This window comes from Malania oleifera, chromosome 2 (assembly GCF_029873635.1).
Source record: "Malania oleifera isolate guangnan ecotype guangnan chromosome 2, ASM2987363v1, whole genome shotgun sequence".
NCBI lineage: Eukaryota > Viridiplantae > Streptophyta > Magnoliopsida > Santalales > Ximeniaceae > Malania > Malania oleifera.
The window spans coordinates 17,386,560-17,403,521 of record NC_080418.1 but is presented as its reverse complement, the minus strand read 5'-3'; positions in this window follow the sequence as shown (position 1 = coordinate 17,403,521).

The following is a 16,962-nucleotide window of genomic DNA, read 5'->3' as shown; positions in this document are numbered from 1 at the left end:
TGGGGGGTGAAATAGCTTGGAAAGGTTAGTTGGAGAGGGAGAGATGTAAATGAAATGCATGGATGAATGGATAATGATAGTAGAATTGAGGTAAACTCTATAATTGTTATAGGGGAGAGATAGTATGATTTTCTGCGACGTATATAGTTGGTGAGGGGATTAGCATAAAACAGGATGTTGATTGAGGAGAACAAAAAAACGCACCGAGACCCGGTTTAAGGGGTTGCTAGGCTTACAGACTATAACGTGGGTGCCAAAATAGGCTAAAAGACCGAACCGAGGAAAACTGCTGACGTAGCAGCGTCAGGCGATCAACAGAACTTATACGACATTCGTCACCCATGAGGAAAATGATGTGTGGCACCCAAATAGGAATGGACTCAGCTATAGCCGCTAACCAGAACTAAGCAGAAAAAAAAAAGGGGGGTGTGAAGTGGCGATTGGGTGCCTACACCTAAGGGGTCGACACGAAATAACTATTGGATGGGGCCCCAACTGCCTGGTGGATGGTATTGTACTTAAGTCTACCATCGAGTATCCCATATCACACTCCCATCCCTGGGTGATTGCAAACTCATTGGCAAACAAAAAACAGAGCTACGGTAACCATGCTCATAAATATCAACACACAGCACATCGCCTATCCACAGGGTTTCTAAAATCAATATTTGGCAATTTACACAAGAAAAGGGTATTAGATCAGTGTGGGATAAAACCCAAGATTATAAAAATCCTCCGGGCCCTCGACTGTTAAGGTAAAACCTCACCCCCCAGCCATTAGAAGCAAAGACTCAGATATAGGTGACGTCACAAAAATCCCATCTCGGCTATGTTGGCAGAACATCATAGCTTGGGCATAAATGTCGTCACAAAAAAATCATAGCTCGCAGATAATCGTACCCATCATATCTCGGCTATAGCGGGGAATCGTATAAGATCAGATTGTATAATATCAATGAACATTGGGGGAGGGATATGCCTGTTAAAAAAAAAGGGAAGTTTCTCTTGCACAAAAAATTATACATCGGTACCATAATAATAAACTGCAGGGTAAGCCATTCAGTGGTTTGAAACAGAGTAATAGCGCATCAGCCAAGGTTTGTATGTAACTCAAACGACTATGGGATTGGGAAACAGGGGAGATTGCAAAAACCATAGGCACGTAGTGTGTGCCACAAAAACTTATAAGGATTCAAATACAAAAGAACCAGTTCCAAGACCCCCGATTTTGATTCAAGAAAAAAATCAATAGTGTACTGTTTATTAAAAACATATAAGGGGCAATTGTACGGAAAAAAGCCACAATTAACATAAACAATTAATACCGAATATTAAAGCACCCATGTACCTGAGTTCCTAAAGAAAATGGCTAAACCTAATGCAAAAAAAACCACAAAATCTACCGCAGAATCGGATGAAATTGAGGGGCCCTAACGGCCGAGAAAGCGAGAGAACGAGAGCTCTAGCAGCGACTTTCCCAACTAGAAGAAAGCAAGAACCAAACCCTAAGTTTTATAGAGAAGAAGAGAGAGAGAGAGAGAAGCAAATGATTGTAAGGAATAAAAATGCACATAACTTAGCCCTTAAGTAAACAGCACATAGGAAAATATTTAGCCGCATTTTTTCTAGGCGGTTAAAACAAAATCGCGACTGATTTCACCCTAAAACCCAGCTCTCGCTTGTTTAACTTGCAGGAAGCCATCGATGATTTTGTGGATCCTCACAAACCGGCGAGTTGTGGCCCTGGCCAACCAAATCCTTTTGTGGTCCTGTCCTTTCTCTTTTCTTGTAGGTATTGCTTTATTTTCTTGGTTCGGGTTACTAATAGATGTTGGTGGTATGTCAATTTGTCCATAAGAAGTGGGTAAGAAGAGGGGCCCCTGAGTCTGGACCAGTTGGGGGGGGCCAATCGTACTTACATAGTTACAGATCCGATAAGAAAATAAGAATACTAGGTTGACTTAGCCGGTTAGAGGCCCCGGGCTAGGGGCAGCCGGTAGGCACAACAACCTGAGCATCGGGGTTAACACAGGATGTTTTATGGTTTATCCGTCCAGGGCAGTTTCTTTTATGCTAATATGTGCATTTACTTAGACCAGTTCTGGTTTTATACAAATTATAAGTAGAAAGGAAATATGTTATTTTTTGAAATATATTTGTATATACGTGTTTTACAGTTTTACTGATTGTGACAGTGAAAGAAAAGGTAAGTTATGATTGTATAGCTGGAATGTTAACACTCATATTGCCATAACAATGATGATCCCTTATGACCACTTACTGAGAGGTGTCGCCCCCCAAGAATTCAAACATTTCAGATATCTAGTAGACAACGGAAGCGACTCTGAGGTAGAGGAGGTTGTGTTACTACCCCTATTTCAAGATAAGTTTGTTTGAGCTGGGGGAGAGATGTGTGTCGCATAAAAAATCCCTGGGGTAATTTTGGATTGTTCGGGCTGTCTCAGGTCCAGTACTGGCAGGTTACATAACACTGGGGGAGTATATATAAGGTTTGGAGTATTTTACATCGTCCACTGCATTGAGGGTATGTATTTATAGGCAAGTTTATCCCGAATACCACCCCACTTTGGGGTCCAAGTGTCATGGGTGATGGTATGAGCGTAATCAGAGTAAGTCGGATAGTGTGTTTAAGCAGCAGAGAAAAAAAATTTATATAGTAGAAATTTTTGGGTCGTACAGTTGGGGTAGCAGAGCCTAGGTTGTTAGGTTTTGGAGACTTTAGTGGCAACCGCGAAAACAGTACCAAAAAAGAGTATAGAATGGATCGTGATGAGAGGAGGAACTATGAGATTAGGATATCATAAGTTCATTGTTTGGAGGTTAAGAGGCAATTTATGGTTTTGGTCTATAGCTGGAGATAGGAATTCCGTGAGCAATTGTTGATTTGGGGACTGGCTTGGAATGAAATTTCAGGAAAGCCCACGGTAAAACATCCGTTTGATTTTTGTTTTTGAGTGGTGAGACTAAACCTTAAATTAAGGATACGGAATGTTAAGTTGATTGGGTGGGAAAACGGATATTTTTATGTTCGTATTAATTAATGTATATTGTGTTATGGGAGTTAGGATTCTCAAGACATGTTTGGTTATATTTTCAGGATGACCGTGGGTATGGCAATGCCCAAATGTTGGTGGGGATGACCGATTCTGTCTTCTCTAGTATGGGCGGCAGTGATCAATGGCAGTATTACGTAGTGTTGCCACAGTAAATATGCTGAGATAGCACGAAATCAGGGAGGGCCGTCTGCCCACAGCTCATTAGGCTACACATCGAGCATTCCCATCGAATGAATCCCCTTGTCATTTTCGAGAGAGCTGACCAGCTCGGAATAGAACGGGTCCAAGATCTTGAGGAACCGTGGCATTACCCCGTGCACCAGAGAAGAAATTTTTATCTCTCTACTACTTTTAAGTTAAGAGGGAGGCTAACGAATAGTGAAGGTCAACGAATTAGTTGGAAGAGTAGAGCCTGGGTGCCTATAGATTTGACTCTGGACCACTTTCGGAGCGTATTCTGTTCAAACGGTACTTCCTTTACACTACCAAAAAATGTTAAAACAAAACGGCAGAATTTATGAATTTGACTCAGGGACATCTGATGATACAAGCATTAGGCAGCTAATCAGTGAGCGGCCCCCGAGTGCCACCATACATGGCCAGATAAGAGAAGATGGGGGATGAAATTTAATAGAAGGGCGTGAGACAAGCGTTATGAGCAAGTCGTGGCATTCCAAGGGCAGAGATTTTGCAGAGTATGTGGATAAACCACAGTAAAGAGACCAAGCCTGAGAGAGGTGCTGGAGTACGAATCATGAGGAAGAGGCTAATGCCTCTTGATTTGAGCGGGTAGCAGTCAGGTTAGCGAAGGAGATATAAGCAGTGCCATGGGCAAGTGATTGGACGTTGAGGCCCCTCAGGATGATCCAGCACCTCCCGATTTGACTAGTGTGTTGTCGGAGGCATTGGGGGATTACCGAATCGATCAAATGCCTACGATCAGTGGTGGTTGGCCTGGCCATATTGTGAGGGACGTCATGCACTGCTAGCTAAGGCACTCACTCTAATCACTATCCGTCGAAACATATCAAAGCACCCCCACCAGACAACCAACAGAGGACCATTGCCCCAACGCGTTCAGGCAACTAACACCAGAGATGTAAGGCCGTTGGAGCCGTGGGGATGGTATACATTTCTATTTTTCAAAGAAAAAGCTTTTTGTTCCTATTTGTTCAAGTGCTACCCACATCTTGTTAACTTTGGGATTAATCATCAAGTTATGTTGGATGGAACACAAGTTGTTAGACACACCAACTATCAGTAGCACACCGACGGGATTAGTAGTGATGTAGAAGGTACTCAAAGACTGTCTCTTTGATATTCCAGAGGAAAAGCTACCAGCCAAGCTGTAGTATTTGACATGCATTGGTTTGACATAATTCTGGGCATGAATTGATTAGCCGCCACTACTATGCCTCATCACCTATTATAAGAAAGAATGTATTCAGACTTCTGTGGAGCAGGAGTACAAATTTGAGGGTCGTGTGTGCGGCTCCTCCACCATAGATTTGCGGGCACTATTCCACTGAGGAGGTACTAGCTAAATTTCGGGTGCCAGGGATTTAGCTTGTGTAAATGAAATCTGACCAAGGGAGACTTAAAACTTGTATATATTTCAGTAGTAGGGAGTTCTCAAATGTCTCCACAGATTTACGGATTGCCTCCCGCCCATGAATCGAATTTGCCATTCGACCTACTACCGAATGGAACCTGATATCTAAAATCCTTAGAGACTGACTCCAACAGAAGTTGAATCACTAATCGAACCATTTCAGGAATTACTAGATAAGAGAGATCAGACCTAGTGGTATCGCCTTTGGGGAGTGGTTAGTTTCTTTTTGAAGAAAAGAGGGGATAGAGATGTGTATCGACTACAGAGAAATAACTAACAATGACATTTAAGATAAGTATCCTCTTCCCCATATTGATTTTTGTTTTGATCACTCCAGAAACACTCTTGTTTACTCAAAGATTGAGCTTCGTTCCGAGTACATCAATAAAGGTCAAAACAAATATGTCCAAATACAAAAGCGTTCCAAACTCAGTTATGGCCATTATGCTTCCTGGTTATGCCTTTTGGAACTGATCAATGCTCCTACCACATGATGGATCTGATGACATAGGATACTTCCATCAGGTATCCTAACTAGTTTTAGTGGTTTCATTGATGATATTTTTGGTCTATCGAAGAATTCTAAGGAGCAGAAAATCATGTGAGGATGGTACTAACAGTATTGAAAAAACGTTGTACACAAATTCAAGAATGTGAATTTTGGCTAAAGGATTACTTCCATTGACATTATCCTCCCAGGGACAGTATTTTCGATTAAATCCAAGCAAGATAGAAGTAGTAGTGAATTGGGCGCACCAAGGAATTTTAGGAGATCAGGAGGTTCGTTGGGTTTGTTTGTTGGGGAGGGTTTTCCAGACTATCAAGTCCTTTGACACGATTAATGAGAAAAATGTGTGAAAGTTTGATGGACCAATGATTTGAGCAAGTTTCGAGACTTGAAGCAGCACGTCAGTCACTGCATCGATTTGTCTATTCCATCAGGAGATCGTGATTGTGATATACTGATGTGTCTCAGAAGGGACTCTCGAGGTGTTTTGATGCCACACGGGAAGGTGATTGCATACCTTCTCAGGCACTTAAAGAATATGAAAAAACTTCTCGACACTGATTTGGAGTTGGGCATACGGTGGTTATGCACTGAATCTGGAGACATTATTATATGGGTGGGAGGTGTAAATATTACGGATCATAAAAGGTTTAAAAATATTTCTTCACCCAAAGAGTTAAATATGAGGCAGAGGGAATGGCTGGAATTGGATAAAGGATTACACCTGCAACCATCAGTTACCACCCACAAAAGGCTAACCGTGTTGATTGCCTGAACTGGAATGATGGAATTGCCTCAGTGCAAGGCAATAGTTGCGCACATTAGGTTAGAAATGGACTAGGAAAGACTTGGTGTGGAATTGAATAGCGGAGATCACTAGGCATTTATTGCTAATCTTGTACTTTAAGCTCCCTACTAGAGTTGTTTAAGGTTGCACAGATGCAAGATTGAGTTCGTACAGATCCAGGATAAAGTTGCAATGGGATAGGAGCCCAATTTTACATATATTTAGATGATGTGCTTTGAACTTCATTATCAGACTGTGTGTACCTCATTACGTTGAAAATAAAGACCTTTTTAAAGAGGGCGCACCGTTCTCTATATACGGTACATCCAGAGTACGAAAATGTACAGAGATTTTGTGGGAATCCTCCTGGTGGAATGCAATATAAAAAAAGAAATAGCATGATATGTAAGAACATTGTTTACCTATCATAGATAAAGGCTTAGCCCCCAGAGGCCAGCACGGATCATTGCTACCATGTCATATTCCAGAATGGAAGTGAGAGATATCTCCATGGACTTTGTCCTAGATGGCCACTAGCACACAGCATGCGCCAAAATGTCATATGGTCATTGTGGATCAATTGACAAGACTGGCTCGTGTTCTTCCCATCAAAGTTAACTACTTCATGATATATTGCAAGCTGTATAGACATGGATGTCATAGCTGCATACGTGCCGTGTCCATCATCCTGACCGGACCCCCGATTCATGTCTCACGTTCAGAATCTTACAGAGCGCTTAAGGCTTCCCGTGGGCGTTTAGCATGGCTTTTTATCCTGCAGACCGTTGTTAACAAAGAGGACATACAGATATTGGAAGAGTGCTACAGCTTGTGTGTTTAGATTTTGGAGGTAGCTGAATTTAGTATCTACCAGTAGTGGATTGGCTTAACATGGCTATCAAAGTAGTATTGAAAGCACCGGTATAAGCGCTATATGGTCGGAGGGTGCCGGAACTCCCTATCTAGGAAACGTGGGGAAAGACAGATTTTAGGGTCATAGATTTGTACATGGACTCTGAGAAAACAAGCTTATGCAGAAGAATTAAAATAGCTCAGTCACAGAAACGTTATGCACACCCAGACTACGAGCGTTGAAATTTGGTGTATGAAGCAATGTTTTTTGAGAATTGCACTGATGAAAGGAGTAATGAGATTTGGAAGAGGGTAAGCATAGCCCTAGGTACATTGTGGCTTTGCGATACTCGAACAATCAATCCGTGGCTCTATAGGTTATGTTACCCTTCCCACATACCCATAATCCATGAACTTATTTCTGTAATCTATGGTTGAAGTAAATACATTTCAATCCATCACAATAATCCTAAGTTATGAGGCCACTGGAGCTCGAGATACTTTATCATATGAAGAATGTGGCTCGTTTAGAGAATCGTAATCATAAGACAGAGCTACACACCAGAATCCGCAGTGGTAAAATACTCTGGAGAAACCATGCTGTTTGAGAAGTCTCGTGGAGCTATAGGAGAAGCGTCAGAATTACCCACATCATTTAGTGGGGCCCAAAGAAAGAAAATGTTCCAAGAAGGATTGTTGTGGTAAGTAGGTTTTGTTGTCATTAGTATGTAGGTGTTTAAGAGATTTTCATGTAACAGTTTTGTGTTTTCGTGGTTTTGAGAGAGTTTTGTGTTTTGGTTGTTGTATCTCCTAGAACAGTATGTATCACATGTATTCCTCTTCCATAAGTGAGAATATTAATAAAGATTTGGGGTTTTCCTGGCACCCCTGATTTTTTCTAACAATTTGTTTTTGTTTTTTTTTTTTTTTTATTTTATTTTTTTTTGTTGGGGTGTTTTTTTTTTTTGTTTTTGGATTTGTTTTTTTTTTTTTTATTTTTTTTTTTGTTTTTTTTTTTTTTTTTTTTTTTTTTTTTTGGTTGGGTGTTTTTGTGTTCGGATTTTGTTTGCTTTTTGCGAGGGCTATTCTGAGTTCGGGTTTTTTGTTTTTTTTTTTTTGGTTTTTTTTTTTGTGTTTTTGTTTTATTTTTTTGGTTTTTTTTTTTTTTTTTTTTTTTTTTGTTTTTCTACATTAATAAACAATAATAATCAATCATCTATCAAATATCGCTCTTATACCATAGATCAAGCGGAAACCCGAAGTGGGGCTGGGTAATCTGTCCACACTTATAAAATACCAAGTCGAGGAAAACTAATATTAATCCCAAACATACTAGAGTGCGAGCCATCATTGAACACAATCAGTAACTGTATCTCTCCAATCTAGACTTTAATACAATACACAACATACTAAGTCCCCAAAATACCTATACACTACTCATATGATAGATCTCACCAATACTTACCCTTTACACACAACCAACCAGACCTACCCTGGAGCTTTCTAGACTTGATTCCTAGTATTCCCTAAAATATTAAATTTATAGCAGTAAGACGTAATAAATTATTTATAGTGTGTGGCAACATAAGTTTTGGTGTATCATAACACATTCATTTAAATAATTATATCAATTGAGAAAAACATACCGATATGTACCCATAATCATATATACACACACACACACACACACACACACACACACACACACACATAGTTTCATAAGCTTTCATTTTTCATATTCAAGTTCTGGCCCATGAGTATCCACCAGTATATAACACGATGCATCTGTAACTCATGACTGTTCAGGGTTCATTTCATTTCATTTCTCATATCAGGTTCAGCCCTGAGTGATCTCTACCAGTAACACTATGTGTCGGTAACTCCTGGCTATTCATCATAGGTTTGTAACATACTTTTTAATCGGCACTAATGAGAAACCATCCTGAGGACATGCATATCACATCATGAGTATTCAACCCCACCATGACCGGGTTGTGTGGGCCCGAGGAGGCGGGACCGGTAATCATGGTTGCCTACCAGGTTAGATCAAAATTGGTGTTCGACATATCGATGTAGTACGACGATTGGCCTACCCATTCCTAGTCCTGACCCAATGGGGTACCTCTACTCTACTCTTCACGCAGGCCCAATCGACTGTCAACGGGTCACACTCTATCTAAGACATGTGGTTGTACTAACACATATGCTCAGCAACGGCAGCCGTGTTCTCTCGAAATGTATATCACTGAGTTCATGAGGGTTTCTATTTCCACATTTTTTTATACTCATATTGAATTATCATGTTCTGTGTAATTCTATCATATACAGTATCAAACATGTCTGTATATATATCACAGATCGTCATTTCATATAAAAACATATATGTATGTCACATTTCATCATTTCTGCAAATAAAACATGTTTGTATATCTCATTTCACATCATTTCTAGTAAAACAAATATGTATATCACATTTCATCATTTTTCATAATAAAACCGCATATCTGCTGTATCACATTTTTATCATTTTTCAATAAAACGTGATCTGTATTTTAATTTCATGCATATATCTATAAACACATAGATGGGTTTGTCTCATATCTTCATATCTGTATAAAACCATTAGTATATCTCATATTAGATCTTATCTCAGTGCAATTAGATATTTCGATATCAATCACATTCTCAATACAAACTTTATTTTAAATTCCCTTGTGCCATAAATTTTTGTCTGATAATCATAATATAATAATCACAGGGAAAATATTCATATCATAGTTTTCCAAAACCCATATAAAGTTATTCTCATTTTCACATACTTTAAATCAACCAGTTAATTTCCAAAAACTATATGTTATTTATTATTCCCCTTACCTACGTTATTTGAGAGGGTGTCCTGCTAAGATCTCTCAAACCAACGCCCACGCGTTCGGAATCTCAAAAACCCTAAAATCATATTTTCCCAGTTTATGAATCAGCTCAACCCCAGAATTAAATAATTATCTTAAATATTCCTAGACTCAACAAGCTCCATTAACCGGTTAAATTCTAAAAAAAAACGCGGTATTGATTCACTTCCTATGCTTAAATTTAATTTCTAACATATTAAAAACCACCAATATGATCAAATCCCCGCAGTTTAAATCTAATTCCAAAATATATCGACACAATCCCGACCATATATTTAAATCACATAATATAATTAAATGCATGGCATATTCAATTTGTCATCGGGAAAATTTTAAAATGTGTTAAAGGTGTTGACATAACCTACTCTCCTTACCTTATCCCAGGAGTGGTTCCTCGACGACAATCCCAAAGGACGAATCCACTCAGATTAAAATGTTGGTGGTTGAATTTGAACTTAAGGATATTTTCGATTTTTCATGCTCCATCGGTGCAAACGTTTTGTCGGACAAATCAAGGAGAGAGAAGTGAGTTTAGGAGAGAGGAGAGGAGAGAGAGAGAGAGAGAGAGAGAGAGCGCGTGAGTATAGAGAGAGGCGAGAGCTTTTGGGGGGGCATTGGATTGAAATTGCATTCAATCCTTCCTAGAGATCAGGAAGGATTGATTACATATTATATATATATTATATCTATATATATAATTTATATGCTTATTTACATATATTATTCCAATTAAATTATTAATTATTTATTATTTATTTTTTATTTATTTTTACCACTCCAAATATATCATTTTCTATAAATGGCGTATTACAGTTTGTTTTTTCAGTTGATGGTTATAAGTGTCGATTAGCACATTTAAGAGGACGACAATTTTTTATAAGGAGAATAGATTGTTGACGCAGAAAAAGTAATTAATTACATAATAAGAAGGGAAGAACCGAGTCGTGCCCGCGCCGTCGTTTGGGCGCATGGGTCCAACCGTCGATGGTGTTTTGAGCCACTCTCAGAACATCATCGACGGTTACCACACAACCGAGAGCATTTTAAGTTCCAAACCGTCGACGTGTTTTTGAATTACCAACGGCTAGGTAAGGGTAAAATTGGAAAATAGGTTTGATTAAAGACCAAACTATCGAAGGTTACAAGAAATCTTCGACGGTTTTGCTTTGGGTATGTGGCCTATAAGGCATTCAAGCTGCTCATTCTTTGTTGTAAAACTTAAAACTCTCGCCCCCTCTTCGCTAGGGTTGTCACTATCCAATCCTCTCTCTCTCTCTCTCTCTCTGTCTCTCTCTTCTCTCTTCGATTTTGGTTGGGTTTCAAACCCGAATTGAAGGAGGAACGTTATTTTGGTAACCTGGCGACATTTATCATCTACAATTTAATTAGGGCGGATTAGCTGGTTGAGGATGTCTTGGCACCACTCCAAAACTGGGGGTAAGGAAGTTGTTTTTCTAGTTTAATTAGTGATTGGAATATATGGGCCTAAGGAATGCTAAATGATAAATATTCCGGGGTTCAACTGATTAAGTTAGGGTATATGGATACATGGTTTATGCGAGCACCGCAAACATAGTTTTGGGATCCTTGTAGGCATAGCTCTAGGAAACAAGTAAGGGGGATAGGTTATGTCAGGTGTTTACAAAAATTTTATTGAATAAATTAAAGTATGAGATTTCTAAGTAATATAGATGTTTTTCTGAGTATACTAATTTGTGAAAATGGGAACTTTGGAAATGATATACAAACATATAAGTTTTGAGAAAGTTGGGTTAATGGGATGAGTAAAATCCTAGAGATGGTTATATTATTATTTTCAATAGAAAAGTAAATTATAAAGTATCACTCAATCTGTGTGGCATGAGTTTGAATGTATGTATAAACAAATTCGTTAGTTTTTATAGAGAAATATATATATATATATATATATATATATATATATTCAGAGATATGATTTTATATGGTACATTTTTCATACAGTATTACAACATCCTATTAATGACTACAATACAAATTTCATACAGTATTACAGAGTCCTATTAAGGACTACAATACAAATTTCATACAGTATTACAGCGTCCTATTAAGGACTACAATACAGATTTCATACAGTATTATAGCATCCTGTAAAGGACTACAACATTCTATATAGAACTACAGTACAACATTTGATACAGATTACAGAATGATAGCGTCTTATATAGAACTACAGTATTATAGTATTTTATACAGAATTACAGTATTTTAGTGGTTTTATATAGATTTATAGTATAACATATTATACTGATTTGTGAAATGAAATCATGTGATTATATTGTTTTGGAAATTACATTATATGGTTTTAGAACCCTAATAGACCATAGTTAGGCACAGTACCGTAGCCCAATAGTTGCCAGTGCAGCCACACTTCTTAGATAGAGTGTTGGTGGCATAGTCAATTGTGCCATAGAAGTGTAGAGATTATCCCTTGGAGTCCGGACAGCTGGCTAGAGGCCAATCGTACTCATAATTACAGATAAATATACAGTTGACTTAGCTGATTAGGCCAACCATGGTTAGGTCTAGCCTTCGAGCCACACAACTCGGATCATGTGGGGGTTAATACATGACGTTATTGTTTTATCCATCTCATGATGTCGCGACGTCCTGAACCCTACCTAGAGAGAACCGCTCTCTCGGCAAAAATGTGGGTATGACTGCGACATTGGGAAAAATGGTCGTGGTGATTTGAAATGTAATTTTCGTGGAAAACGATGTGTGATGGAGTCACACTAACCTTTTGGAGTACGGTTAGAACACTTGATTGCTACCCCGTTAGGGGTAGAATCGGCCCGCGTTACCAGAGTCGGGCTTGGGAGTACAGTTACGTGAGGGGAAGGTATTAGCATCCCCCACGCGCTTGTTCTTACGAACGGTACCAAATTAATCCAAAATTATCCCCAAAATAAATCTAATAAGCCTGTCAAAAACTACTCCCTTTCAAAAATCAAAAGAATGAAAATATTATATAGGTATTCCTTCATAATCGGGGCAATCCAATACCCCCAAAAGTCTATGCCCTTAGTTACAATCATCGAGAAGGAAAATCAAGAAAATAGGATACAAAATACGCTCCTGGGGGTTTTTAAAATTTTTAGGTTTTTTAAAGTAGGAAATTACTATTCCATGAGGTTTTTGCAGTTTGTTCGAGATGAAAATGATTTTCTGTGCCTAAAAAATACTTTTGTGATTTTTCCTAAGTGTGAAAATATTTTTTGTGATTTTTCCTGAACTCCAAAATAGCACAAATAAAATCAATGGAAATTAAAGCATGAAAATATTTTTGGGAATTTTTAGGAATTTTGCGATTTTTGTGAATTTTCTGAATATCTAAAAAACAATCATGTGAAATAGAGAAAATCAGGGTGAATTGGTTCAGGGGATGACAAACCCTTCAAACGTTAACCGGTCTAAGGATAAACCAATTTAAGGTCTTGGTCGAGACCAATGATTTTTTAGGATTTTTCAACATTCTTATGAAGTAATTAAATAAAAAAAGAAATTAAAGCAAAATCCACAAAAATTAAAAAGAAGATGAGAAATAAAATGGAAGACCGAACCAGTTTCATACCGGTTTAGAAGACCCAACTGGGGAAAAGAACCAATCCAATGAGGGTTGACCCGTTTTAGACCCGGTCAAGGCCATGTCAACCTACAACGCCTATGTGGCACGTATGCATGGATGGGGATGAGTGTGCATGCATGTGTGTGTATGTGTGAAATGGCATGCATAAGCATGTGAATGTGTACATTTGAGTGTGAGTGCATGCATGCATGCATGTATATAAGTGTGAATGTGTGTGTATGTGTGACTGTATGCATGCACGGATGGGTATATGAGTGGGTGCACCCGTGTGAAATTGCATGCATGTATATGCTCATGCATGGGGATGTGGGTGTATGTGAATGAAGGCGTTGAGTGCATGCATGTGCTTTGTGCACGTACGTGTGCATGTGTATGGGTGGGTAGGTTGGCATGTGTTGTACGTGCGCGTGAGTTGTATGTGAATTGGTGGTGTGTGGGTCGGTGTGTGAGACTGTGTGTGTAGCAGTGTGCGTGCGAGGAACAGTGTGTTTTCATGTGTGTTTGGCAGTGTGTGTGTATTTTAGTCTGTGTGCGTAGTGCTTCACTGTGTGTAATAGTAGGTGTTTTAGTGTGTGTGGCATTGTGAAACTGTGTGTGTGCAGAGTGCTTCACTGTGTGTAATAGTGTGTGCGTGTGGGTTAATGTGTCAGTGCGCGGGCAGGTGTGTGTTGTGTTGATATATATGCAGCAAGAGAGTGACATAGTAAGAGAGAGATACAGTGGGAGGTTGACACAGGACAGAGAGTGAGCCCGATGAGCCGAGACGCCAGACAGAGAGTGACAGCTGATGCTGAGCGAGTGATGAGTGCTGCGAGCGACGAGTCTGCAAGTCGAGCAACGACTAAGGTGAGGCCGTGATAGAGAGGAAGGTAGGACTGCCAGAGGTGGTGCACAGAGTTGCCGCGAGGCCGTGTGCAAGAGTGTGTGCAGGCCGTGAGGACCTGACGCGATTGCGTGTCTTGTTGGACGCTGTAAGAGATCAGCCGTGAGTGCTGCGGCTGATGAATTGGTGTATGAAAAAGTTAGGTGGTCGTGGCTTAGAGGTTGTGGCTATTCTATGCCACTGGTGTGCGCGGTTATGAGCAAGGGAGGACAGAGACGGGTAGCAAGAGAGGAGCGATGAGCAGGTGTGTGCGTAAGTTAGTGTGTGAAATAGTGAGTGTTCTGTGGGTGAGTGTTGTGCATGAAAAAACTGAGATGTAGAGAGCTGATAAAACTGTAGTTCATTGTGTAAAACGTATCTTTGTAATGCTGTAAATGGTTTATCTGACTAACTCAATGAGCTTGTGTGCTTAACATCACCAATGTGTAAATTAGAACCGCTACCAAACTGCCTCTGCTGTCCAGAAGTGATGATGCCAACCTCGTAAGCTGTTCTGGAGGCAGGGCTGTAATAGGCATAGATAAGGAGGTTGGTGTTTTGGACTCCTGAAGACTCAAACAATGGAATACCTGGAAGTGCTGTTGTATAAGTTTGTATCTTGTGCTGGCAAAACTGAGCGATAATCCCGAACAGTCATATCTGTGATGACCCAAAAATATATATACGATTAAAGCACAATAATAATAAAATGATAAAAATGGTCATTAAGTTAATATCAATACAGAAGTGTTTTATTAGGATCTTTGATTCCATATTTGATGTCTAAGAAAGACCTTGTCTAAGCGAGTGCTCAGAGACCATTGCGGCTCAGTCGCTCCTTGGAGGTTGGCCTGATCAAAATGGAATTTCATAGGATAAACAGGATAGACACTGTTTGTACACGTAAATAAGTATATATACATAAAATAGTGTTTTGACAGACATAATAAGATGATAATAATATAGGTATCATATGTGGGGCCCACAAAACTATGTGGGGTCCACATGAGTCCTGGAGCCACAAGACACTATTTATATACGTAAATAAGTACATAAAAAAATGTTTTAACTGATATAATTTGTAGAAATATATGATAAAATAATAATAATATAGGTATCCTATGCAGAGCCCACAAGACTGTGTGGGGCCCACATGAGTCTCGAAACCGTATGGAGGTTTACACGAGTCTCAAAGCTATGTAGGATGCATAAAATCATATGAGAGTTATTCGAGTTATGTAGGATCCAATTGGGTCTCGAAGTTATGTGGGTCTCACAAGACCATGTGGGGCCCACATGAGTTTTTAAAATTCAAATTTAATTCTTATTCAAAAAATAAAATAAAGAAATGCTAAAAATAATTTAAAAGTAATAACAATGATAATAATAATGATAATAATCATGATTAAGAAAAATAATGAAATAATAAAATAATTAATTAACTAATTGATTAATTAGGTAAGTAATTAATTAAAATTTATTTAATGGGAATGGTGGCAAGCACTCCTACATGACCTCCATCCCCATCCCATACTCAACCCATACCTTACCCATCCCTTGCCTATTCTTTAATTTTAAAAAAATTATAATTTCACCCATCTCCTTACACTTTTATAAATTTCATTTTTTCTCCAAAATTTTCCTATAAATAGGGAGCTCTCAACCTTCATTTTTCACAACAATTTTTCAAGGAAGAGAAGAATTAGTGAGTGAAAGAAATTATGGTGGAGAGAGAATTTTTGAGTAAGTTCTCAATCACCCACTCTTTCCGATCTCATTTCTTAAAGATAGTTATTGTGTTTGTAGCACGCGGTAAAAGAAGAAGGTAAGTAAATTTTGATTATATTAGTTTTTTTTTATTTAAAATTCATACCCGAGTTTATTTTATAAGTAAATTTCAATTATGTTAATTAGTTCCACAAAATTTTCATGAGTTTATTTTTACGCGTATTTAATTATACCAGTTCTATCTTTAATATACTTGCATCTATTTTTGGGTTAAGAAATGTTCTAATCTTCTTGGGTAAATTTTCAGCATTTATTTCTATTCAAAAATAAAATTATATATATATTTTACACAAAAATTGTGTGGCATGAGTTTATTTTTACGTTACATTTTTTATGAAAATATGAGTAAAGATGAAATTTTCATGATATTATTTTAAATTGTATAAATTATAATAAGATGATTTTAAAACCCCTTATGGCAACGAAAGTTCAAAGTTACAGATGTTCGGTGCCGCAGTTTAAAGTTTATACGGATCAGAGTGCACCCATACTGTTTACAGAGTGGTTATTTATGTTAGTGAATTTCTCCTGAGTGCACACCTGGTTCCGGACCAGGACTTAATAAGGAAAATCTCACTTAAAGTTTACGTATGTTGATTTAGTTAGGTCGGCCAGCCAGATAAGTCCAGTCTTCGGACCGCACAACCCAGTCATGGGGGTAAACATGACTTACGGCAAACAGGCCTAAGGGTAGTTTTTACAATATATGTTTATACATATTTAATTACGTGTACAAAGTTACTGATGATTTGAAGGAAAAGTATAAGTTTACATGAAAATGATCATTTTAGTGCTTAAATGACGATCTAAAGAAAACGTATAAGGAAAAGTATATGTATATTTATCATTAAATATTTATACAGTTTTAAAGTTAAAAGTTTAATTTAATAGTTATAGTATATGATTATAAAATTTTACTGTTATAGTTGATGGTAAAAGTTT